General features: G+C 43.8%; 1 protein-coding gene across 1 annotated transcript in view; it reads left to right on the forward strand.

Moving 5' to 3' along the window:
- The first annotated feature begins 296 nt into the window (after nucleotides 1-296).
- Nucleotides 297-27403, forward strand: part of ELAVL1 (ELAV like RNA binding protein 1) — a 99954-nt gene continuing 72847 nt past the window's right edge. Inside the window, exon 1 of the mRNA XM_077841842.1 lies at nucleotides 297-386. The gene's annotated coding sequence lies outside the window, so the exon portion shown is untranslated. The remainder of the gene's footprint in view (nucleotides 387-27403) is intronic.

Raw genomic sequence — 27403 nt, forward strand, 5'->3', positions numbered from 1 at the left:
GCGGCCTGGACGGGGGACGGGGAACGGGGCCTTCCCCCAGCTCCCGCGCCCGGACACAGAGCCCGCGCCGAGAAACGGGGCCCGTGGGAGCCCAGGTGATTCCGCGCCCTGCCCAGCTCCGCCTCTCCTCGCGCCAGGCCCGCTCTTCCCCCTCCCGCCGCCGGCTTCGGCCGCCCCGCGCCCGCCCGCCGCGAGCGCCCGCCCCGGGGGTACGATTGACGGACTAGCTGTTGCTCCAATGGGGCGCCGGCCACGTGTGCAAAGTAACCAATGGGGCTCGGTGGGCGGAGCGGGGGCGTGTGCAGGCGGCGCAGCGAGCGGCTTGTCTTGCGCGCTGCGGAGCTGTTCGCCTCCCGCTGCCCAGGCCCTGCCGGAGCCGCCGCCAGGTGAGGCCAGGCTGGGCGAGGCGTGCGTGGGGGCTGGGGCCAGGGGCCAGGTCGGACTTGCCTCCTGGCGGTGGAAGGAGCGGGCCAGGCTGGGCTCGAGAGCGAGGCTGTGGCCTGGCCCTGCGGGGGAGACCTGGGGCCTGTGGGGGGAGGGGCGGGCCGGAGCCTGTGGGGGGAGGGGCGGGCCGGGGCCTGGGGTGGGGGAGACCCTGGCCTGCGGCGGCACATCATGAGCGGGAAGTGGAGCCGGTTGCAGTGGTATTGGGTGTGCAGGATGCAGGCCATGGGCAGCGGGTGTGGGCTTGTCTACATCGTGTTCTTTTCTTTTTTAAATTCTCATTATTGGCAAGATTAGAGCAGCTCCTCTGGCTGGTGGGAGTACGAGTGTGGACAGGGATCCCATGTGCACTAACATCAGCACTGTAAGTTAGACCTGCTCTGGGTAAGGTTACCCACATCCTGTTAAATTCCAGAGACTTTGGGAGACCTTGGCTATACTAGGCCCCCCGCCCCCCCCCCGGTGTTACCGTCAGTGAGGTTGCTCTGGTGAGAGATCTTTCGAGTAAAGCCAAGTGTACTGAAAACCTGTATGTGTAGTGAGCTGGGTGATGGGAAGAATGTGTGTGGAGAGAGTGTGTACCTGGAGCTGCCCCATGGTGAGAGGGAGTGTTGTGTCTCCTTCTGATGCAGGGTGATGGATGATGAAGTGTATGTGGGGAGTGTGTGTTTTGTGCCCTGTTAGAAGCAGATGGGGGAATATTTTGGGTCATGGGGCCTTGGATATGTTGATATTGTGGAGAATAAGGGGTAAGGGGCTGGGTCATATAGAGTGTTCTCTTATGATTCATTTTTGCTGCCTTTGACATGGTTGATGACTTAATCCACCTGATTTTTGTGATATTTTTTTTTCTTTTTCTTCCCTATCTTGCCCTTGGATGCTGTATTGAATATTTGGAGTGCCATACAATTGGTTAGAGTTGCTGACAACTCAGGTTCCTCTGAACAGTTTTTCATACTCCCCTCTTTCTGTCTGCCATTGTCCTTCAGTTCTCTGTTTTCGCTTCTTCTGTATACTTTCCTCTTTTTTACTTCATCACCACTTATACATTCATTATCACCCCGTAGCCCTATATACTCATGAAACTTCCACACCCCCTATTCACTCTAGCATACTTAGCTGATGCTGACATCTTGGGTGTCCAGCCACTATCTCAACTTCTTGCTGGCCCATGCACCCTGCATTCCAGTAATGAAGATGTGTACTGATAGTCTACTCAAAACTAGTTACTGGTAAGTAGACTTTCTCATCTTTTCTCCTAATTTCTCTTTTCTGTCTCCATTGATAACTCCACTCTTTCTTGTGATTCAGCCTGTAATCTTGCTATGATGTTTTATTCTACTCTGCCCCATGTTATCTTTCTTGCTAACACCTGTTGCTTCTTTCTTTAAAATTTGTCCTGTATTGACTGCTAAAACCCTTGTCCGTATCCTGGTCACTTCTTGCCTTTATTGCTATAATCTCTTGTCTGGCCTCTCTTTCTTTTGTTTCTTCTCCTTCCAGTCTGTTTGAAATGCTGCTGCCAAAGTCATCTTCCTTTCCTGTGACTTAATGTTACTGTGATCCTTCCTTCGCTTCCTGTGTCTGAATACATAAAAGGAGCATATTCTTCATAGAAGGCCCTACATTGCCTTTAACCCCTACCATCTCTGTCTTCTTTTTATTCACTCTCTGTTTCCTCATCCTTTTGCCTTCTTCAAACCTGTATCTCCTTTCCCCAATCCTAGTTTTGTGCCTTCTGTCACTTTTATCTTCTATAGCTGGAACATCTTGTCTTCATCTGCCAGAAGCTCACCCTCTTTCCTTTAAAACTCACCTTTCTAAGCAGACCCAGGAACCTTCACCCTCTGTTTCCCGAAGTGATTTTCCGCCCCTTGTCTTTGATTCCTATGTTGATTGTAAGAACTTCAGGGCGGAGATGTATTATGGAAACTTGTTAGTGGTATCATGGTTAAGGTTGTATCGGATATCTGATTTTCATGGGCCCTTACTATCTGAAGCCCTGAAAGTTTATGGAAATAGCTATTCTGGAATAATTACTCCATAATAGTTACATTGGCACAAGCCTTGTGTGAGCAGTCTTATTTTGGAATAAGTATCCACACAGGGGCTTACACTGAAACAACCATTTCAGAATAGCTATTCTGGTAAACTTCTAAGTGTAAACAAGCCCTAAAAATGACGTTGGCACCTAGAAACCCCAGACTGCTGATCCCATATGTTCACATACATACTGGTTCTTGTATCATTCAATGTTGGTGATATATAACTGTTTTTAAACTTACTTACTAACTATGCTGACCCCTTCTGGTTTCTAACAAGAGAGGAAAAGTTAAAACTCCTCCCGCTCTTTGTAGGAGACAGTCAGGGAGCCCTACTCCCCAGGCAGTCCCTGTAGTTGATCATCCTCAGGATGTTTGATGCACTGGCATTACCAGTTTATCATCCCTCACTTCCATCAATACCTCTGCTTTCCTTTATTTACTCTCAGCTTCCCCTGCATAATTAAGTTTGATGAACCATCTATGATTTATCAGTCTGACAGTAGTGGCTACTGATCCAAAGATAGGTTGCCGTCTGAGTCTGAACTCGGAGGAGTGCAGCTGGGAAAGACACTGCTCACTACCCCTCATCCCTGCTTCCTTTTCTTCCTCGCTGCGAGCACCACATGGGTAGAGGGACTGGATTTTCAGGTTTCTTCAACTGAAATTTGTGCTGAGGAGGGAGCATGTCCAGGGAGCAATTTTGGAATCTGGCAGGCAGAGATAGTCCCCGATCTATCCTACGCTGACACGGGGTGGAGCTGGAGGCAAGAAAGGTGCTGATTAGGGATGCGGGGGGAAGTAGTAGTGGAGGATATAGGATGGATCGGGATATGCCTTTCTCCCCAATGAACCCTTTATTTTAATGTCCCATACTGAGAGTGGGAGTCTTGCCTGGCAACAGTTGTCTACAGCTCCTGTAGGAGACATCTGTGCTTGAAGGTTTCTCTTATGTCAAGCATCACCATCTTTGACACAGTGGCAGAGCTGTGCTATAGAAGGCACTGAAGGGGAGATATGAACCCAGTTCTACAACCTGCTTCTTTCTGCTGACTATGCTACTCTTTGGGGGGAAGCCTTGGAGATGGCAGCAGTGCTAATTAGTGCTAAACTTCTGCAGAATTCCAAGTTGGCCTCTTAATCCTAGAAATCACTTAGAGGACTTATTAGGTGGGGGGCAGGAGAGGGATGTTTCTGACCCTCCACATCATATTTTTTCAGCATTGGGAAGGTCAGGATGGCGACTGTGGCCTCTTCCATCCTGCTGTCTTGTCTTCTGGACCCTATCATCAGCCTTCCTACCGTGAAGTCTGGTTTTATGAACTGGATGTAATTTCTCAAATTAAATGTATACCCCAAATTAAAAAAAAACATATTAAGAGGAGCAAAAAACTGTCACCGTGGCTAAACAACAAAGTAAAAGAAGCGGTTAAAGGCAAAAAGACATCCTTTAAAAATTGGAAGTCAAATCCTACTGAGGAAAATAGAAAGGAACATAAATTCTAGCAAGTTAAGTATAAAAGTATAATTGGGCAGGCCAAAAAAGAATTTGAAGAGCAGCTAGCAAAAGACACAAAAATTAACAGTAATTTTTGTTTTAAGTACATCAGAAGTGGGGCCACTGGATGATCGAGGAAGGTAAGACCATTGTGGAGAAACTAAATACATCATTTGTATTGGTCTTCACTGCAGAGGATGTGAGAGAGTTTCTCACACCGTAGCCATTCTTTTTAGGTAACATATCTGAGGAACTGTCCCAAATGGATGTGTCAGTAGAGATATTGGAACAAATTGATAAACAGTAATAAGTCACTAGGACAAGATGGTAGTCACCCAAGGGTTCTGAAGAAACTAAAATATGAAATTGCAAAACTGCTAACCGTGGTATGTAATCGGTCACTTCAGTCAGCTTCTGTAGCAGATGACTGGAGGATAGTTAATGTGATACCAATTTTTAAAAAAGACTCCAGAAGTGATCCTGGCAATTACAGGCTGATAAGCCTAACTTCAGTACCAGGCAGATTGGTTGAAACTATAGTAAAAAACAGAATTACTAGACACCCAGATGAACACAACATGTTGGGGAAGAGTCAACGTGGTTTTTGTAAAGGGAAATCATGCCTCACCAATCTATTCAAATTATTTGAAGGGGTCAACAAACATGTGGACAAGGGTGATCCAGTGGATATAGTGTACTTGGACTTTCAGAAAGCCTTTGACAAGGTCCTTCACCAAAGGCTCTTAAGCACAGTAAGCAGTCATAGGATAGGAGGGATCTGCTCATGAATCAGTAACTGATTAAAAGACAGAAAGCAAAGGATAGAAATAAATGGTCAGTTTTCAGAATGGGGAGAGGTAAATAGTGGTGTCCCCAGGGATCTGTATTGGGACCAGTACTGTTCAGTGTATCCATAAACAATATGGAAAAAGGGGCGAACAATGCGGTGGCAAAATTTGCAGATAATACAAAACTACTCAAGGTAGTTAAGTCCAAAGCTGACTGCGAAGAGTTACAAAAAGATCTCACAAAACTGGGTGACTGGGGAACAAAATGGCAGATGAAATTCAGTATTGATAAATGCAAGTAATACATGTAGGAAAACATAATCCTGTGTGTGTGTGTATATGTGTGTGTATATATAAAATGATGGGGTCTAAATTAGCTGTTATCACTCAAGAAAGATCCTGGAATCATCATAGGTAGTTCTGTGAAAACATCCGCTCAATGTGTAGTGGTAGTCAAAAAAGTTAACCATGTTATGAACCATTAGGAAAGGGATAGAAAATAAGACAGAAAAATCATAGTGCCACTATATAAATCCATGGTACACTCACCCCTTGAATACTCTGTGCAGTTCTGGTTACCCTGGCTCCAATAAATAAATATAGAACTGGAAAAGATACAGAGAAGGGCAGCAAAAATGATTAGGGGGAATGGAACAGCTTCCATATGAGGAGAGGTTAAAAAAACTGGGACTTTTCGTCTTGGAAAAGAGATGACTGAGGGGAAATATGCTAGAGGTCTATAAAAACATGAATGGTACAGAGAAAGTTTATAAGGAAGTCGTATTTACTCCTTCACATAACACAAGAACCAGGGCTCACCCAGTTAAATTAATAAGTAGCAGGTTTAAAACAAACCTAAGGAAGTACTATGTCACTCAGTGCACAGTCAATCTGTATAGGGGATGTTGTGAAGGATCTTGTAAGTTTAAAAAATAATTTGATAAGTTCCTGGATGGCTATTACCCAAGATGGTCAGAGATGCAATCCTATCCTCTAGGTTACCCTAGCCTATGACTGCTAGAATTTGGGAGTGGATGATGCGATGGATTACTCAATAGTTGCCCTATTCTGTTCATTCTTTCTGAAGCAAGTGGCATTGGCCACTGTCAGAAGACAAAAAGAAAACGAGTACTTGTGGCACCTTAGAGACTAACAAATTTATTTGAGCATAAGCTTTCGTGAGCTAACACGGCTGCTACTCTGAAACCTGTCAGAATACAGGACACTGGGCTAGATTGATCATTGGTCTAACACAGTGGTTCTCAACCTTTCCAGACTACTATACCTCTTTCAGGAGTCTGATTTGTCATGCGTACCCCAACTACTTGCTTACAGAATCAGACATAAGAATGCAGAAGTGTCCCTGCATACTGTTACTGAAAAATTGCTTACTTTCTCATTTTTACCATATTTATAAAATCCATTGGAGTATTAATATTGTACTTCCATTTCAGTGTGATTCTTGAGCCGAATCTGAAGCCTGAGCTCCAAGTGGCAGGGCTGAAACATGTAACTTTGCTTTGAAGGCCCCACTGTGGTGTGGGGCCTTGGGCATTTGCCCTGCTTGCCATCCCCTAATGCCAGCTCTGCATCTGCAATCCTCCTAAACCTGTCCTGTGACCTCCCCACCTTTCCTGGGGGCTGCAACCTTCCAGTTGAGAAACTCTGATCTAGATGAGTTGAGTACCTCCAGGGATACACGTACCCTTGGTTGAGAACCACTGGTCTGATGTATATGGCCATTCTTATGTCACACCCAGGCCCACAGATGGCAAAATAAGGAAGCTTTCCAGGAGAGGAGTCTGGTTTGCCAAATTACAGCTTCTTTGTCAGTCTGGAATCATAGAAATGTAGTTCTGGAATGAACCTTGAGAAATCAGCTAGTTCAGCTCCCCTGCACTGAGGCAGGACCAAATATACCTGGATCATTCCTGATACGTGTTTGACTAACCTGCTTTTAAACACTCCAAAGTTGGGGATTCCATGATCTCCCGTGGAAGCCTATTCTAATATTTAACTATCCTTATAGTTAGAAAGCTTTTCCTAGTATCTAGCTTAAATGTCTCTCTGTAGATCAAGCCCAATACTTCTGATCATACCTTCAGTGGATTTGGAAAACAATTGATCACTGTCCTCTTTATAACTGCCTTTAACATATTTGAAAACTCAGGTTACCACTTTTTCTAGACTAAACGTGACTTCAGAGGTCAGCTATTCTACACCTTTTATCATTTTAATTGTTCTCCTCTGGACCGTCTCCAATTTATCCACATCTTTCCTAATGTGTGGTACCCAAAACTGGACACAGTACTCCCATTTGACATCTCACCAGTGCTGAGTAAGTGGGACAGTTGCCTCCCGTGTTTTACAACACTCTTGTTAGTACACTCCAGAATAATACTCACCTTCTTTGCAGCTTGTTGACTCATATGCAGTGATCCACTACAACCCCCAGATCCTTTTCAGAAGTACTTCTACCTAGGCAGTTATTTCCCATTTTATAGTTGTGAATTTAATTTTTTTTTCTTCCTAAGTGTAGTACTTGTTTGTCCTGAATTTTGTCTTGTTGATTTCAGACCAGTTCTCCATTTGTCAAGGTTGTTTTGAATTCTAATTCTGTCCTCCAAAGTTCTAGCAACCGATTCCAGCTTGGTGTCACCCACAGATTATATATAGGAATACTCTCCTCTCTGTTATGCAAGTAATTAATGAAAATACTGAATAATACTGGACCCATGACAGACTCCTGCGTCACCCCACTAGATGTGCCATCCCAGTCTGTCAGCACATCATTGGTAACTGCTCTTTGGGTATGATCCTTCAACCAGTTTTGCATCCACCTTGTAGAGCTTCTTCTAGACCATGTTTCCCTAGTTTCATTAGGAGTATGTCCCATGGGACTGTCAGAATCCTTTCTAAAATCCAAATATATCATGTCTACATCTTTTCTTTTCTTCCCGGAATTCCCGTCCCCCACCAACAACCAAGGCAGTAATACTATCAGAAAAAGAAATTAGGTTGGTTTGGCTTGTTGTATTCTTGACAAAATCAATGTTGGCTTTTACTTACAACCCTGTTATCTCTAGGTGCTTACAGACTGATTGCTTAATATTTTGTCCCAGTATCTTTTCAGGTATCAAAGCTAGGCTGACTGGTCTATCATTCCCCAGGTCCTCTTCCTTCACCCCCTCTTTTTAAAGATAAGTACTACATTTACTCTTCTCCAGTCCTCTGGGACCTCCCTGTCCTCTGTGAGTTCTTAAAGATAATTAGTAATGATTCCAAGGTTGTTTCAGCTACTTTCTTAAGTACCCTAGGGTCCATTTCATCCAACCCTGCTGACCTGAATACGTCTAACTTACCTAAATATTCTTTAATCTGTTCTTTCACTGTTTTGGCTTGTGTTCCTTCCTTCCCCCTTGTTAATATTAATTTTGTTAAGTATCTGGTCACAGTTTGCTTTTTTAGTGAAGACTGAAGCAAAATAGTTATTAAGCACCTCAGCCTTCTGTGGGACGTCTTCTATTATTAGCTCTCCTTTCCTGTTCAGTAGAGAACCTACACTTTCCTTCCTTTCTCTTGTTCCTAATGTATTTAAAAAAACCTCTTCTTAGTTCTTACTGCCTTTTATGTCCTTTGCTAGGTGTAACTTCTTTTGTGCCTTAATCTTTCTTATTTTGTCCCTACATGCTTGTATTATTCTATTTATAGAATCATAGGGCTGGAAGGGACCTCGAGAGGCCATCTAGTCCAGTGCTCTGCATTCATGGCAGGGCTAAATATTGTCTAGACCATCCCTGACAGGTGTTTGTCTAACTTGCTCTTAAAAATCTCCTGTGATGGAGATTCCACGACTTTTCTAGGCAATTTATTCCAGTGCCTAACTGTCCTGACAGGAAGTTTTTCAGAATGTCCAACCTAAACTGCCCTTGCTGCAATTTAAGTCCATTGATTCTTGTCCTGTTCTCAAAAGTTTAATGAGAACAATTTTTCTCCCTTCTTCTTGTAACAACCTTTTATGTACTTGAAAACTGTTTTCACATCCTCTCTGTCTTCTCTTTTCCAGACTAAACAAACCCAATTTTTTCAATCTTCTGTCATGGGTCATGTTTTCTAGACCTTTAATCATTTTGGTTGCTCTTCTCTGGACTTTCTCCAATTTGTCCACATCTTTCCTGAAATGTGGCATCCAGACCCGGACACACTACTCCAGTTGAGGCCTAATCAGCGCGGAGTAGAGCGGAAGAATTACTTCTTGTGTCTTGCTTACAATACTGCTGCTAATACATCCCTGAATGATGTTTTGCTTTTTTTGCAACAGTGTTACACTGTTGACTCAAATTTAGCTTGTGGTCCATTATGACCCCCAGATCCCTTTCCGCAGTACTCCTTCCCTGGCAGTCATTTTCCATTTTGTGTGTGTGCCAACTGGTTGTGCCTTCCTAAGTGGAGTACTTTGCGTTTGTCCTTATTGAATTTCTCCCTCTTTACTTCAGACAGTTTCTCTAGTTTGTCCAGATCATTTTGAATTTTAATCCTATCCTTCAAAGCACTTGCAACCTCTCCCAGCTTGGTATCATCCATAAACTTTAAGTGTACTCTATGCCATTGTCTAATTGCTTGATGAAGATATTGAACAGAACCGGACCCAGAACTGATCCCTGCTGGACCACACTCGATTTGCCCTTCCAGCTTCTCTTTGAACTCCTGATAACTACTCTCTGGGAACGGTTTTCCAACCCGTTATGCACCCACCTTATAGCAACTCCATCTCGGTCATATTTTCCTAGTTTGTTTATGAGAAGGTAACGTGAGACAGTATCTAAAGCCTTGCTAAAGTCAAGATATACCACATCTACTGCTCCCCCCCCCCCCCCTTCACGAGGCTTGTTACCCTGTCCAAGAAGGCTGTTAGGTTGGTTTGATGCGATTTATTCTTGACCAATCCATGTTGACAGTTACTTACCACATTAGCTTCTAGATGTCTGCAAATTGATTGCTTAATTATTTGTTTCATTATCTTTCTAGGCACTGGAGTTAAGATGACTGGTGTGTATTTCCCCAGGTAGTCCTTATTTCCCTTTTTATTGATTGACACTATATTTGCCTTTTACAGTCCTCTGGAATCTTGCCCGTCGTCTGTGACTTTTTTGCAGATAATCGTTAATGGCTCCAGATATCTCCTCAGTCAGCTCCTTGGGTATTCTACGATGTATTTCATCAGGCCCTGGTGACTTGAAGACTTTTTTTAACTTGTTCTTTCCCTATTTTAGTTTGTGATCCTACCTCATTTTCACTGGCATTCACTATGATAGATGTTCAGTCTTTTTGGTGAAAACCTTTTGGTGAAAACTGAAGCAAAATAGTCATTTAGCACTTCTGCCATTTCCATATTTTCTGTCCCCACCCCCCCCCGCCCATTCTCATTGAAAAATGGGCTTCCCTGTCCTTGATCTTCCTTTTGCTTTCGGTGTATTTGTAAAATGTTTTTTTTGTTACTCTTCTATGTTTCTAGCTAGTTTAATCTCATTTTGTGCCTTGGCCTTTCTAATTTTGTCCCTACGTACTTTTTTTATATATGTATTCATCCTTTGTAATTTGACCTAGTTTCCACTTTTTGTAAGACATTTTTTTTTTTCTTTTTGGAGTTTCAGATCATTGAAGAGCTTGTTTTTAAGCCAGGGTGGTCTCTTACCATAATTCCTGTCTTTCCAGTGCAGTGGGATAGTTTTCTCTTGTCCTATTAATAACGTCTCTTTAACAGCCTCTCCCCTAGTAGCTTTCTCCACCTTCTGAAATAAAAAATTGTCTCCAATTCATTCCAAGAACTTGTTGGATAATCTGTGCCCTTCTGTGTCACTTTCCCAACAGATGTCTGGGTAGTTGAAATCCTCCATCACCACCAAGTGCTGTGCTTTGGAGTTTTTTAAAAAAAGCCTTGTCCACCTCTTCTTCCTGGTTAGATGGTCTGTAGTACACCCTACCATGACATCACCCTTGGTTTTTACCCATTATCCTTACCCAGAGACTTTCAACAAGTCTGTCTCCTATTTCTATCAAGTGTATACATTTTTAATATACAAGGCTACACCTCCTCTCTTTTTCCCCTGCCTGTCCTTCCTGAGCAAGCTATACTATTCTATACAAATAATCCAGTCACACGTATTATCCCACCAAGTCTCTGCGGTGCCAATTTTTGTACTCATCCTTAGCATTTTTCTGCGTTTCCACTTTTTGCAGGATTCCTTTTTTTTAAAGTCATTAAAGAGCTCTTGAGGGTGCCATATTTGCCTCTTCCTTTCATTCCTTTGCATTGGTATAGTTTGCTGATGTGCCTTTAATATTGTCTGTTTGAGAAACTGCTGAGCTCTTTTTTTTTTTTTTTTTCCTTGAGATTTTCTTTCCATGGGAGGTTACTTACCAGTTCTCTCAGTTTGGTAAAGTCTGCTTTGTTGAAGTCCACTGTCTTTATTCTGATGCTCTCACTTTTTCTTTTCCTTAGAATGCCTGGTAAGGAAACTAATAGTGCCAGGAACCAGTGTGCAGAATGAGCATTATGTGGTACGAAAATAACGGAAGAGAAGAGCTCCTCTGTGGGGCAGTAATCCAGGAGAGAACCCTGCACCTACTTAGCATGGGAGAAGGGAGGGAAATGACTGCATAGTGTCTATAGGGGATGTGCACATTTCCTCTCCCCGATTGCTCTTCCCTTTTCTTGATAACCCGTCAGACATCCACACTTCATAAAACCTATGGAAATTATCACTCAAAAAAACCCCTTAAGCAATCTAAACTTATTAAATGTAACGCTTACTGATCCACCCTTCGTTAACAGCCATGGTTCATGTTTACCTGCTCTGACATTTCCTATCAATCACAAAGTACCGTGCATCTCTAAAATGTGCAGGTACACAATGTCCACACCAAGTTCTCTGTTAATAACACTTGCATGGAATGTACAAGCTTGATTCCAACCTCATATTTCCCTCATGTGCACATAACACGCAATAGAATAATTTAGTAAAGAGATGTCTACAAGCATATGTTATGTAGTTGGAGTTCAGGTTTTGAGGTCCAGGGCGTTTGTAGTGTTATATATTGTGTATACATGTTAGAGGTGCATGATACTGAGTTGTGAAGTGTGAATGAGGGTGGTATGTTAAAGAATGACCCCTTAATTGGATATTTCCTTGCTTTCTAATGGTTAGTGAGAGTCGATACAAAGACTAAAGATTCTTTGCTTGTAATCTTACATTATAAAAGGGCTTGAGAATTAATGATACTGTAGATGAGTTCTAATGTCTGATTTGCTGTCCACTTACCCATAGGTCTTGATCAGCATTGCTGACTTCCAGGTTTCTCTTCCCTATTGGATGTATTTTAGATTTATTTGCATTTTTCCAAGCCATGTTTGTTTTCTTCCTATGTTTCTAATCTTTATAGATTCTTTTTTGTTAATGTTAAATCCGGTGATCCTATATCCGTGATCTCACCTCCCCAACTCAGAGCTTTGCCACTTATTAGAATGTTTTGTTTCCATTTCTTCAGTCAGCATTCAATGTGTGATGATTTTCAGGCCAGTTGAATGAATGATGAGTAAGATTGTGAGATGCATTTTGTCAAATATGATAGTTAAAGTATATATGTCTGCTGCTTTCTCTTTGTTCACTGATCTGTAGTTTATGTGGACATTTGTGAAAAGGATGGGGAAGAGTTGAGTGTGTCTAGGCTCTGGAGGATAGGGGAAGAGAGAAGGAGAGGAATCCATGCTAGGGAGAGAATGAGAAGCATATGATATGTGTTTGGTGATGGGAGGGCCTGAAGAGGAGGACTTGCATGAGGGGGATTCAGGCCAGCGCACAGGGGAGAGAAATGGGATGAAGGAAAAATCACAACTGGTGGAGAATATGCACATTGCGTCCCAGGAAAATACTATCAGGGTTGGAGGCAGTGGAGATGGGATTGTTGTGATCATTAAATAAGTCTTCAATTTGGGTCTGGTGTTCTGTCTCTTTTTGGGTGATAGGCTGCAGAAGCAATTGTGGTTGTTTTACTTACCTTTTAAACTGTACTACAAACTTCTTTCAGTAGTTTTAAAAATAGCAGGGAGAACTTTTGTAGGCTTTGAATAATTTGTGAAAGGAAAGATGAGCTTTAGCTGAAGTCAATCAATCGGGCGTATCCAGGTACTTCCAACATACAAAGGTGGTAGGGTGGAATAAGATGAAGAATAAAATACAGAAAAATGAAATCTCAATGTATGTTGGAGAATGCATAGGGGACATAACTGCAACTTGGTAGAACAACTGTTATAGCTGCAATGTTAATTGGGAATTCATATGAAAAGTAAACTGTTAAAGGAACCACTAAAGTTAAAGTCAAGCACTGAATTGTTAGTAAATACCAGAATTATGGTTGTAACATTAATTCTGCCCCCTGAGTGTATGTTCTGATAAAATATTTAATTATGATTACCTTATTTTTTCCACAGAACCACCTCTGCCTCACTTAGACCTGTTTTTATATGTAAGGGGTTTGCTGTGAGTGCTTTCCCTGATTTGTCAGCATTCAAGTGCCTTAGTGTTTTAGACTTTCACAGTTACTCCAGTGTGAGGTTTTTATTTCTTTTAGCCATGCTTGATTGTAACGTTGTTCTTGGCACACTAGTGTTGGAGTCTAGGTACCTCACTGATTCAGTATCAGTCTCTCTCTGGTGATTGTTCATTGGTCTGGCACTTCCTGTCTTGCAGTAGTGTCTCTTTTTTGTTTTATTTCAGGTGTGGCCTCCAAGGAAGACTGCTCAGTAGGTTCAAAATTTGTGTGGTAGAACAGTGTCTAGTACAGATGGCCAAGTTGGTTGTGTTTACCTCTGTGATTTGCATGGGTGACATGTCAGCAAGTGTCACCATGGCACTGAAGAAACAGGAGGAGCTCTTTGCAGAGGACTGAAGCTCTCCTTTTGGCAGCCCAGGAAGACTCCTGAGGTCAGCCAGTGTACTTAAAAGGGTAAACCCTTGGAGCTGAAACTCGAGTTGGCCATGATAGCTCACCCATCAGAACTTGGCGCCACCTGTATCAATGTAGGAGTCCCTTCCCCCCACCAATATTCATCACTCAGATGGCTTTGTTATATGTCATATGTGATCCTGAGCTTCACTTTGCTGGATAAGATGAAGCTTCGCATAAGAGGTGAAGATGCAAAAAGTCAACAGCTCCCCAGCATGTTTCAGTTGAAACCCTGTATTCTAGGCAGCTCCTGTTTTGAGCTTTTTGGATTGCCCCTTCTGCATTTGGGGAACCATTCTGTGCTCCTCAATCTTGCCCAAACACTTCTGGGTGTTCTGTGAGCCTGCGATGAAGCCAGTACCAGTTTTAAGGCCCTCTGTTACCAGATGTCAGATCTGAGTGCAGTCAGAGTGCTTTTTGCACCAAAGCCAAAGAAAGGAAACTCTGGCCTTGATGCTGGCACAATTGCATTGAGGGCTCTAGGACAGCTAGTGTTAGTGCTTAGCAGAGCACTTGGAGTGCTACAAGGCCCTTCTGCCCTCAGTTGTCTAAACAAATCCAGCTGTTTGAGTGAAGGTAAATTAACTATTAGAGTGATGGGAGCTTCATTTTGAATAGTGATGAGCTAGAGGACTCTGCCTGTACAAGACTGTGACTCTTCAGGAAAGAACCCTACCTACTTCCAATTCTTACAGCAGTGTCTAAGACAGCCAGATTGTGATTTATAATCTCTCCAGGGTTCTGCAGTGTCTCAATCCCTCAAATGTGAGGTACCTTAATCTAGACTAGCTGGAGAGGGTGTGGTGAATCCTTTGACTACCTTCAAGATGAGGTAGCTGTACAAAGTCCATCCTCCATGAGAATGCCACTGGTTAAATCTCTGATTTCCCCCTCCTTCCTCCCTCCAAGCTCTTGGTGATGGAGGTGGCCATTACAATAATTTTTGTTCAACCTGTTGTGTCTCAGAATCCTAAATGGTGACACTGAGATATAATCAGAAGTGGTTTCAATCAGACCAGTAAACTTGTGTGCCACAGTCTACTAAATCTTCCTGGCCAGAGATCAGGTGGATCTTGGTAAGAAGGCCTCAACCCTCATTGAGCCTCTTTTCTCCAAGAAAAAAGAACAGCAGTACTTGTGGCACCTTAGAGACTAACAAATTTATTTGAGCATAATAGAGGAATACCAGGAGCTTATGAAGCTAGTTCATGAGGATGCAGACCCAGTCTGCTTTTGGTGCAGGTGATATAGTGGCAAGAGGTGCTGCCTCATGAGTGAATGTCTGCAGGCATCAAAGTGCTGCATGACTCAAACATTCTAGAAGTTGTGGCTATTGGGTTTGCTCTCACCATCCTAGCACCAAGCATTTGGCAAACATTCATATAAGGGGGAAAAAGAAAAGTCTTCCTTTGGAAATTGTTCATGTTGATGGCTGGTTTCAAAAGGAAGAAGCCCAGTATCCCCTGCACTGGGCACTCTGACTCAACAGCAGAAGCCAAAGGGTCCGAAGACAGAAAAATTTCTGCAGGCAGAAAATAACACAAGATTTTTCTAAAGGTTCTGAAGTATTTAGTCTGCCTTCTATCACTAGCAGCCTGGTGTACGACTTCCTGCGCTGCTTCCAAGGACTCCAGTATGACCGGCAGCTCCTTTTTCTCCATCCGAGAGGCCTTCCGCAAGACCTCTCGGGCTGCCGGTCTTCTACCAGGACCTCCTCCGGACCTGGAAACTGTTCAGTGACCAGGTCCATGGGGGCAGATCTCCTCAAGGAGCCCCTGGTACACAACCCTCAGCTCCGTGGGCAGGTGGCAGAGTCCCACTCTGCGCACCAGAGGCTGGTCCTGGCAGAAGTCACCAGAGTTGGAGATCTCCTGGGCTACGATCAGGGAGACTGGCTGGATCCCCTGACGCTCGCTCAACGCATGGGGCTCTCCTGGCCTCATACCCCCGGCACGTACTTCAGGAGGTAAGGGCCGCTTTGCCGCCTGCTGCTCAGGTTTACCTCAACAGGGTCCTGAGAGAGGGCATGCCCCACCCACCCTCCACCCCAGGCCCTCCAGACCTTTTCATCTGGCCCCTGACCCGTGGACCCAACCGGCGCCCCCCCCCCACCCCTTCACTGTGAGCTGGCTGCATGATCTGCAGCCAGTCCGCTTCCAGACCGCGCCAAGGAATCATCTGTACGCGCTAGTGCTCCATACCTTCATCTCCTCACCCCCCTCACAGACACACAGTGGCGGGACCTCTTGCCACCTCTAGAGGGTGAGGAGCCCCGGTGGGCCAGCCTTTACTCCACCTTGGTCCCGAGGCCTGCCAGGGATATCAGTTGGCAACTCCTTCACAGGGCCATGAGCATGGGTGTGTACTTGGCATGGTTCACCCCCATCCCGGACACCTGCCCCTTTTGCGGTGTGCGGTAAACCTGGCGCACACTTACTGGGAGTGAGCTAGGCTGCAGCCCCTATTTCGGCTCCTCTTAGACATCTTGTTAAGATTTTGGTTGCACTTTTCCCCTCACCTTTTTATTTATGCACTTGCTATCCGTGGCCCCACAAAGTCACGGGACCTCCTGGTCAGCCTTCTCCTGGCCCTGGCTAAAATGGCCATCTATAAAACCAGAGTGAGGAGGTTGGCCGATGGAGTTTCCTGTGACTGTGGGGTCTATTTCTGATCCTCCGTCCATTCGCGTATCCGGGCAGAGTTCCTCTGGGCAGCGTCCACTGACTCCCTTGATGCCTTTGAGGAGCAGTGGGCGCTATCCATGGTTCTCTGCTCTGTGTTCCCACCTGGTTCCCTTCGTTTGACCCTTTGACTGCACTCCTATCCCTGTTGTTTCATTAGTTGTTCCCCGGAATTACTTGGTTTCCAGGTCCTGTGGACTCCCCCCTTAGGCTGAGGGGTTGATCCTTTAGCAGTGGATCCCAATAGGATCACTAACAGCCTGCCAGAACACTGTGCCTGAGGCAGAGATCCCCCTTCTCCCCCTTCAAGTGAACTGGTCACCTCTGCTCAAGAATCCTGAGCACTGTTTGATAAGACTACAGTCTGTCCCTGTTCTAAAAATCTAATTTTGAAGGTTAACTCCCCTAAACATGAGTGCTCTTGAGCTCCTCAGTAACAGGAAAGATCCTGGAGGAAATTTAATCCTTCCTGGCAAACAGTAAATATGCCCCATCTTACTGGGAGAAACAGAATGTAGGTGTTTTGAATCAGAACCAGACACTGGGGTTCCTATGTCCATAAACAAGTGCAGCTGGAAGGAAATGAGGTTGGGGACATGTATTTCACAAGTGTGTGAATAGGCAAAGTCAGAGGACTCTAACGTAGAATTCTAGTAACTGGTCGGTAACTCCTTCATCATATCTTTTGTAGGTAGCTTGGTGAGATTTGGCTTTGGCAGAGTCTGGTCTCAGATCTAGGAAAGGGTTCTCAACCTTTCCTTTTTCTGAACACCCCTCCGCTCCGCCCCATGCTATAAAAACTCCATGAGCCACCTGTGCCACAATAACTGGTTTTCTGCATGTAAAAGCCAGGGCCGGCATTAAGGGGTAACAAGCAGGGCAATTACCTGGGACCCCATGCCACAGGGGCCCCTGTGAAGCTACATTGTTCAGGCTTTAGCTTCAGCCCCAGTTTTTTTTTAAAGGATAAAGTGGTATTGAAGACTTAGCTGAGTTTCTCTCTTTGTTAGAGTTCCTGTGGCCATTCTGGTGTCCTCTTGTACTTTGGTTCTATTTTTAAATTCTCGAAGGGCTTTAGTCTGTTATCCAATGCTGTTCCCAAAAGGATCTTGACTAAGTGGATGTTAGAATGTTTTTTTATATTCCTGTCTCTTTTGAAATGAAATGGTTGTCATGTGACTTCCACAATTCAAGGCAGGGCTGCAGTCATGGTCTATCTCAGACATTTCCATCACTGATGCTTGTAAAGCGACTAAAAAGATGCTCTGGCCACACATTAAGAACCTTATTTCTTGGATTTTTTGCCTCCAGGAGGGATTCCTGTTTCATTCTCTATGCTCTGGAACAGTGATACTCAGACTGAGGCTCATGAGCCGCAAGTGGCTCTTTAATGTGTCTACTGCAGCTCTTTGCAGCACATGATATTAAAACGCTTCAATTATTATCCAATATAAGGTTATGTCTACACTCTGCAGCTTGCAGCGGCACAGCTGCGCCGCTAAAGCCTGGCAGCTATAAGGCACGCAGTGTCGCTGCTCTTTGTCGGCCGGAGAGCTCTCCTGCTGACAGACAAAATAAAACCACCACCAATGATGGGTGGTAGCTTTGTTTTTGGGGGAGAGTGTCTCCTGCTGACAAAGCACTGTCCACGCTTGCACTTTTTGTTGTTAAAACTTTTGTCGGTCAGGGGCGTTTTTGGTTTTTTCCACACCTGTGACTGACGCAAGTGGCTGTACTGCCCCCAGCCCTGCACTCCGGGGAAGCAAAAGTGGATGGGAACCTGGGAGGCAGTGACCATGAGATGGTCGAGTTCAGGATCCTGACACAAAGAAGAAAGGAGAGCAGCAGAATACGGATCCTGGACTTCAGAAAGGCAGACTTTGACTTCCTCAGGGAACTGATGGGCAGGATCCCCTGGAAGAATAACGTGAGGGGGAAAGGAGTCCAGGAGAGCTTGCTGTATTTTAAAGAATCCTTACTGAGGTTACAGGGACAAACCATCCTGATGTGTTGAAAGAATAGTAAACATGGCAGGCGACCAGCTTGGCTTAACAGTGAAATCCTTGCTGATCTTAAATACAAAAAAGAAGCTTACAGGAAGTGGAAGATTGAACAAATGACCAGGGAAGAGTATAAAAATATTGCTCAGGCATGCAGGAGTGAAATCCGGAAGGCCAAATCACACTGTTATACCAATAAAATTAAAAACCAGCAGGATCTTATTAAAGGGGAAAAGGCAAAATGCCACATTTATTGTGACTACAGAAAGAATCATCATCAGTTATAGCTATAATGTTCCATTCAGTTTCCTATTTATACACACACACGCGCACACACACACACACGTTCTGTAAGGTTGTTATCATAGTTACCAGCCTTGGAGTTGCTCATGCCAAACCACTGGCCAGGTGGCCTGGACATGAGGAGGGAGCAGGGCCTTGTCAGATGCTCATCTGATGCTCCTGGAAGTTAGCTTGCAGAATCAGACCCCAAAGTTCTCACTTTCTAGAGTCCATTTTTATAGGAATTTCTTCCTATGGCAGTCTATGGGAATTGCTTCATCATGCTGTTGCTGAATCTATCAGCAGATGGCACATTCCTGACGGCTCCGTGCTGCCAGATGTTACCTTGTTCTTTGGTTCTCCCATTTTTGAGGCTGTTGAATGGATTCCAGTCTGCCCTCCGGGGGTCCTCTGGTTATTTCCACTTGACCCCTTCTTCAGCCGATGGACACTGGATTCTTAGGCTGGCACCTCCCTGATCATTCAGTTATTATCCACACCAAGCATCCATTCACATATATCCTCTATCTCCATTTTAATCACAACTGTTAACAAAGCTAGACGAATACAACAAAAGGGTGGGGAGTCTCTGGGTGCTGTTTCTGTTACAGAGTATTGCTTTGAGTGTCTCTCTGTGTGAGTAGTAGTTACAAAGAATTGCTTTGAGAACAGACTCTGTCTTAGAATGTACTAACACAATTAGCAGCTTGCAAGTTTCACACACAGAGGGAAAGAAACAGTACCAAAAACCAAGAGACCTCTTAATTAGTAATTACCCTGGAATTTAAACTATGGGGAATCAAACTCATTTGTGATTTTAATACAGAACTTCTTTAATATGATCCAACAACACTTGGAGTTGCAGCTAGCAAGAGATATTAAGACAAGAAGGGTTTCTTCAGGTATGTTAGCAACAAGAAGGAAGTCAAGGAAAGTGTGGGCCCCTTACTGAATGAGGGAGGCAACCTAGTGACAGAGGATGTGGAAAAAGCCAGTGTACTCAAAGCTTTTCTTGCCTCTGTCTTCACGAACAAGGTCAGCTCCCAGACTACTGTACTGGGCAGCATAGCACAGCATGGGGAGGAAGTGACCAGCCCTCTGTGGAGAAAGAAGTGGTTCAGGACTATTTAGAAAAGCTGGATGAGCACAAGTCCATGGGGCCGGATGCACTGCATCCGAGAGTGCAAAAGGAGTTGGCGGATGTGATTGCAGAGCCATTGGCCATTATCTTTGAAAACTCATGGCGATTGGGGGAGGTCCCGGATGACTGGAAGAAGTCTACTGTAGTACCCATCTTTAAAAAAGGGAAGGAGGAGGATCCTGGGAACAACAGGCCAGTCAGCCTCATGTCAGTCCCTGGAAAAATCATGGAGCAGGTCCTCAAGGAATCAATTCTGAAGCACTTAGAGGAGAGGAAAGTGATCAGGAACAGTCAGCATGGATTCACCAAGGGCAAGTCATGCCTGACTAATCTAATTGCCTTGTATGAGGAGAAAACTGGCTCTGTGGATGAGGGGAAAGCAGTGGATGTGTTATTCTTTGACTTTAGCAAAGCTTTTGACACTGTCTCCCACAGTATTCTTGCCAGCAAGTTAAAGAAGTATGGGCTGGATGAATGGACGATAAGGTGGATAGAAAGTTGGCTAGATTGTCGGGCTCAAAAGGTAGTGATCAATGGCTCCATGTCTAGTTGGCAGCTGGTATCAAGCGGAGTGTCCCAAGGGTTGGTCCTGGGGCCAGTTTTGTTCAGTATTTTCATTAATGATCTGGAGGATGGCGTAGACTGCACCCTCAGCAAGTTTGCAGATGACACTAAACTGGGAAGAGAAGTAAATACGCTGGAGGGTAGGGATAGGACACAGAGGGCCCTAGACAAATGAGAGGATTGGGCCAAAAGTAATCTGATACGGTTCAACAAGGACAAGTGCAGAGTCCTGCAATTAGGACAGAAGAATCCCATGCTCCGCTACAGACTAGGGACGGAATGGCTCAGCAGCAGTTCTGCAGAAAAGGATCTAGGGGTTACAGTGGACGAGAAGCTGGATATGAGTCAACAGTGTGCCCGTGTTGCCAAGAAGGCTAACGGCGTTTTGGGATGGAGAAGTGGAGGCATTGCCAGCAGATCGAGGGACATGATCATTCCCCTCTATTCGACATTGGTGAGGCCTCATCTGGAGTACTGTGTCCAGTTTTGGGCCCCACGCTACAAGAAGGATGTGGAAAAATTGGAAAATGTCCAGCGGAGGGCAACAAAAATGATTAAGGGACTGGAACACATGACGAGAGGCTGAGGGAACTGGGATTGTTTAGTCTGCAGAAGAGAAGAATGAGGGGGGATTTGATAGCTGCTTTCAACTACCTGAAAGGGGGTTCCAAAGAGGATGGATCTAGACTGTTCTCAGTGGTAGCAGATGACAGAACGAGGAGTAATGGTCTCAAGTTGCAGTGGGGGAGGTTTAGGTTGGATATTAGGAAACACTATTTCATTAGGAGGGTGGTGAAGCACTGGAATGCGTTACCTAGGGAGGTGGTGGAATCTCCTTCCTTAGTGGTTTTTAAGATGAGGCTTGACAAAGCCCTGGCTGGGATGATTTAGTTGGGGATGGGTTCTGCTTTGAGCAGGGGGTTGGACTAGATGACCTCCTGAGGTCCCTTCCAACCCTGATATTCTATGATTCTGGCGGGGCTTTTGCTGTGCAGACAACATGGAAGGGCGGGGCTGGGGGTGGTAGAACTGCGCAGGAGGAGCTGCTGTTGTGGGGCTGCCCAGCAACCCCAAGTTCTGCTCCTCTTCTCGCTGCTGTTCCAAAGTCTCTGGCGCAGCAGGAGGAGGACACATGGGACAGGGAGTGCGTGGGGGCTCTGGGCTGGGAGGAGTCACATGGCGGGTCACATGCCCCCTTTTAGCTGGTGCCCCTCTCCTCCGCCCTTACCCATAAGAAATGGATTTTACTTGCACCACTGTTCCTAGCTTTCTACCTCCTTAGCCATTATGTAAATTCTGGTAAGCAAACTTACGCAAAGTAGTTTTTTTTAAACAGCAGATTTAACAAATACAAATTCATGCCTTTCAGGTGGCATAGTAGAAGAGCAAGCCAGTGATCTAATGGAAGAGCAAAACTCAGTGGCTAGTTTTCAGGCATAGCCCTAGAATCTGCCAGGTCATGCCTAAAAGATGGGGAACTATTTATATGGGTGTACTGCTTGATTTTAAAAGATTGATTAAACATTCTTTTGACATAACTGACTGGTATGCACACTTTGTGTACCCGTTTAAAATATTATATCAAAACAGAATGCCAAAAATGTACCTCCTTTGTTGAACAAAACTTTAGAAGTAAAATCCTCAAAAGAGTAATGGCCTTTAGAATATTTGTCTAAGTAGGAATTTTGACATCTGCCCTTCTATGAATGTAAACTTGGCAATTTTTTTTTTTGTATCTCTGCAATTAAGTGAAGCTTTGCTCGTGTTTATGATCACCGAGTTGACACTGTTATGGGTGGGAGTTTAAGTATCAAGATCGATTTCGGGTTTACTGGTCTAACTCCATCGACTTTGGTGAGCTACCCCAAACTCTTACCAGAATGAATGAGATCAAGTAGAGATGCCCCATTTATTTGCCTCAGCACATAACAATAGGAACAGTTATAATTGAGTGCTTTAATTTAATTTTTTCAATATTTATGTATACGTACTTTCACGCCAGAAATAATGAGAGGGAACAAGTGTTTGAATTTAAAAAAAACAAAACAAAACCTAAGTATTTGTTCTGGAAAAACTTTAGCCAGAAGATGACCTAAAAAATTCACTTGTTCTCTGAAGATTAATTATGTCATATTTGGAGACAATTCTTTAAACTGTGAACCAGGAGTTTAGTCCTATTGAAGTGTAAAACTTGACTTATCCCTAGCTATGGAGTCGTGAACAATGCTTTCAATGTTAACAAAGAACTTCAACAGTCTTTTGGTACGCTCTTTTTTCCCTTATGCTCCTTTTGGGACATCCCACAAACTACTTAACTTTGCAGGAGTGTGACTCATGGATAATAATTTTAGCGAGGGGAGAACTACATGCCTCTAATTCTGCTTCTCTAAAGAGAACCTTTTACAAGATGCCCTCCAGGATTCTCACTTGCCTTCTGTGTAGTTTTTTGAAGGCTACTTTTTTAAGGTGTATTATCTTTATTTTCTTCCATCTGTCATATTTTTATGTTAATCTTGTATTGGCATTTCTTTATAAAGTTTTGCATCCTGTGCAGTCAAAGGAACTGGTTGAAACGTTTTGAGGGGCAGCTTTTATTTTCTGCAGGAGGTTGTGTGTGACGGATAGTAGAGGACCTGCTGTTCTACTTTCCTACTGCTGCTGAGAATAAAAAAAAACTTGCACTATGTTCCCTCTGATCATTTAGTGTCCCCTCTTCTCCCTTCTGCACTACTCCACTCGTTCTGCCACCCCGCTCCTCTAGTTTTTTCTACCCTGATGTCACTTCCACTCAGTTTCAGTGTCCTCCCACAGAAATACCTGCCATGCCTATGCACGCGCACTCCCCCACCCCCTTCTGTTTTGGAACAATGGCTTCCTGCAAAGGTCTCTCTTCTCTCCCTCACGTTAACTGGTGAGAAGGGTTGTAGATTTTTCTACTCTTACCAAATCAAGGTGAAGGGATTCCTTGATCTATTTTTTTTTCATCCCATTACTTAAAGTACTGAGGCAAAAATGTTCTCCTTCCCACCCTCCCAAGTTGGAGAGGTGGCCAATTCTCTCTCCCATACCTGTATCCCAGGTCAAATGAGTGAATAATCTTGAGTGGGGTAAGCGCTGGAATCTGTGTTCATAGACTTTAAGGTCAAAGGGACCATCATGATCATCTAATCTGACTTCCTGTACATTGCAGACCACAGAACCTCACCCACCCAGTCCTGTAAGGGACCCCTAACCTCTGGTTGAGTTACTGAAGTCCTCAAATCATGGTTTAAAGACTTCAAGTTACAGGGAATCCATCATTTACACTGGTTTAAACCTGCAAGTGACCTATGCTGCAGAGGAAGACCAAAAAAACCCATAGACCATAGGGAGTATGGGATCACCTGTATTGATCATAACACTTGTAGGTTCAGGAAGGACTTTTTTCCCCCCCGATACACTATTGGCTAGATGTGTTCCAGGTTTTTCTTTGTCTTCAGAAGCATCAGACTGTTCACAGCTGGAGGTAAGCACAAGATGAGGAGAGCCATAGCTCAGATGTGGCTCTCACTGCCTGGCTGGTATGTCTTGTTCACATGCCCAGGGTCCTATCATTGCCAGACTTGGGATCAGGGAGGAATTTTCCCCCAGTTCAGATTGGTAGGGATTTTAGGGGATTTTTGCCTTCTTCTGCAGCATGGAGTGTGGTTTGCCTGCCAGAATAATCTGGGTATACGTTATCTGATCAGTTCCCTGTCATTGTTGGTGTCTTGGGCATTGGTAGTACCTCATTCTCTCCTGATTTCTGCCTGGGGCACAAAACAGTTTAGTTCTGTGAGGACTGAAATCAGGATGGATTTATTTAAACCAAGGTGACTTAAAATTTAAGTCATCAAGTAGAAAGCCTCAATTTTAATCAATTTTTCATTTGTACTACTTTTATTTTGTAGAGAGAGGTGCATTCTCATTGACTGATACAACCATTAAAACATTGATTTATACTAGAGCCTTTACATTAGATTTGGTACATCCTTTTGCTACCTAGGAGTGTACGCTATAACTGTACCTTTTTATTTAAGACATTTTTTAACTTAATATTTTCAGATTCTTATTAATTGTACATTTTTAGTTTTAGAAATTGGTGAATGATATTGCTTATTTATTAGATAATTAACTTTTTGGTCCTAGTTTATATCAAACTGCATTAGGATGGTAACTGGAATTTAATTAAACATAGCAGCATATAACATTAAATATTTTGTATACATAATCTGTTCACATTTGCACCTAAATGATTTATTAAAGGAACAGATTAACTGTAGTCACTGAATTAAACTGATATTTCAGATCAGCTTGGGTAAATTTTCAAATATGCCCAAGTGAAAGTGACTGGAGCATAAGTCTCTCTTGAAAGTGAGACAACAGTCTTCTAAATTACTTAAGCTGTCCTTCAGATTTTTTAAAATATCTCCTCTCCTCCCTCCTAATTTTTATTCATTCAGAGACTGGAAGAGACACATTTTCTGGCTTTTTCAACTCCAAATTGATTTCTCAACTTTGAGTGTATTACTTCAACTGAGGAAAATATTCTTTCTGTGCCTGCAGAAGATGCTCCTGCTGTGAAAAGTTGGCTTAGCATTTCAACAAACTCTGGCTCCAGGTCCTTAGTGTCATGGGGTGCTCTGCACACTGCTAGGTGGCACCTCCTTCTGGCGATTCGGAGACTAGCTCTGCCCAGTTCAGCACCCTGTTTCTTCCACTGCTGCAGCTGCTCCTTCTCCCACTCACGGAGTTGCAGTATGGCTGCTTTGTGACTTGGCCCTCTAGCCACTGTTGATTTTTTTTTTTTTTCCTCCCCTTGGGGGTGGGGGGTGGATGGAGAGTGGGAGTCCTTCCAAGTCCCTTTGCACAAACAGTGTTAGGCAGTCCTCACGCTCACTGTCCTGATGGTCAGTCAAGCAGTGACCCAGGCAGTCGCCTTGTTCACTGCTCCAAGCAATACTACCCTGCAGTGGATGGTAGGGGAACCCAGGCTCACCCTCTGCTTTTGAGTTCCAGTCCAAGGCTCTGTAGCGAGCTGTTCGGGTCTGTGACTTCACTAGCCATACTGTTCTCTTCCCTGGACTACCTCCTGTCATGCTTCTTTAAGCTTCTCCTTCATCAGCCTTCCTAGCCAAACCCCTCTGTAAAGGCCAGCTAGACAAACCCTTCCTCATGGGTTCCTATCCCCTTTCTCATGGGTCTCTCTCCTCCTCTTCTCCCTTACCTCAGGGAGAGAGACTGCAAGCTTTCTCCCTGCTCCCCTCTTTTGCCAGCCTACTAGCTTTAAGGAAACGCCACCTGTTCCCTCACAGGTGAGCTTCCTTCTAATTAGTGCCCCCTCTCCCCCGCTCTCTGCCTATATCAGTTTGCAGCTTAATTGGATAATTGGGCCCAACTGGCCTAATTCAGATCTTTCAGGCTGGTGTGGGGAGTACAGCCTATTACTTAGCTAGTGACTTCTGCCAGTTCAGTGGTGTGATTTTCTTTCAAACATGTACTGCTTGAATGGTTTACCTCTAGCCCTGAAATTTATTATGGTTGGTGTGATTGATGGGTGGTGATTAGAACCATAGCAGCAGCATCTTCTTCTCCATCACTTAGTTATCTATCCTTTGGATTGAGAATATTGGCAAGAAAATGAGGTGGAGTAAGTGCTTAATCTGTCTGTTTCTTTACTGTATGCAATTTAACTTTGGTGTTGGGTATTTGCTTCTTCAGTGTCTCTTGATGTTCTTTCCAGATTTCGACAGCATCAGCAATAGAGCAGCAATCTGTCTTCAGTTTGTTCCAGGCTAGGAAAATAGGTTTCAGTATATTCAGCTATCTTCTACATTTCTCTTTAGCCTGATGTTGGCTACTTTGGCTATGGTAGTTCCATCTATTTTGTCACAATTTTCTTCATAAATTGTCATCAGAATAGACCAGTTTTTAAAATAGCTCAAAACAGTCAACCACTAAATTCCATTGTTCATCTTGGGGGGGGTGGGGGGGGAATTAGTTGGATCTTTCTGCTCCCTTCAGTGAAGCTGAAGTGAAGTTGTCGTTATGGAAGTATTTTGCAATTTCAACAACATTTTCTTTTATTCCTAAGGTTGTACTTAAGTCTTTGGCTAAAAGATATATCAAATGATAATTACACCCATATGCTACAAGTTTCGGGTTCCTTTAATTGTCTTCTAGGTTTCTTCTTATTTTTGCTACATTTGGAGCATTGTCTGACAAAGCTACTCACTTGACACTTTGAGTTTTTGTTCAGTCTATTATAGTTTTTACTGCTACTTATTTTAGGTATTCTGCTGTATAGGCATTCCAGATATATAAATAGGTTCTGTAAGAGAGACAACCCCATATTCTGTTGTCAGTCACATATTACTGGATCATTGTGTACATTGCTCCACCCATCAAGACTCAGATTAATGAACTTTCTGTCAATGTTTTTTGCACATTTTTCGATTTTCTTCTCATAGGCTGTATCCTGCAACGTTTTCTTTGTTGGGTAGAGTATAGCCTGGTTGTAATGATTGAACCATGCCTGCGAAATGTTTGTTCTCAACAAGATAAAAGGGAGAAATTGTTGTATAAATGAACTGAGCAATCTTTTCCTTTGTGGAGTCTTGCTGGAATTTGCTGGTCCTGATTATGAAATCATCTCTTTTACTGGATGATTAAGTCTCTCTCTTTTTTGATACAGGTAATTTACTGTTGGATGTGTGTTTTTAGTTGCAGCGCTACTGGTGGTATCAGAAGATGGTTCTGAAGTTGTGGAGCTTGCAGGTGATGGACATTCATAACTTGTTATACCTAGCTGGACTCTGAAACAAAATGGTGTTTTTTAAAAAAGTCACTCTCTCGTTGAGTTATTACTCAGTGTCCTGCTTTAAGAAAATGAGCTTGTAAATGAAAGATTCCTCCTACTCCAGCTCTTTGTACCACTGT

Source organism: Eretmochelys imbricata, chromosome 25 (assembly GCF_965152235.1).
Source record: "Eretmochelys imbricata isolate rEreImb1 chromosome 25, rEreImb1.hap1, whole genome shotgun sequence".
Taxonomy (NCBI): domain Eukaryota; kingdom Metazoa; phylum Chordata; order Testudines; family Cheloniidae; genus Eretmochelys; species Eretmochelys imbricata.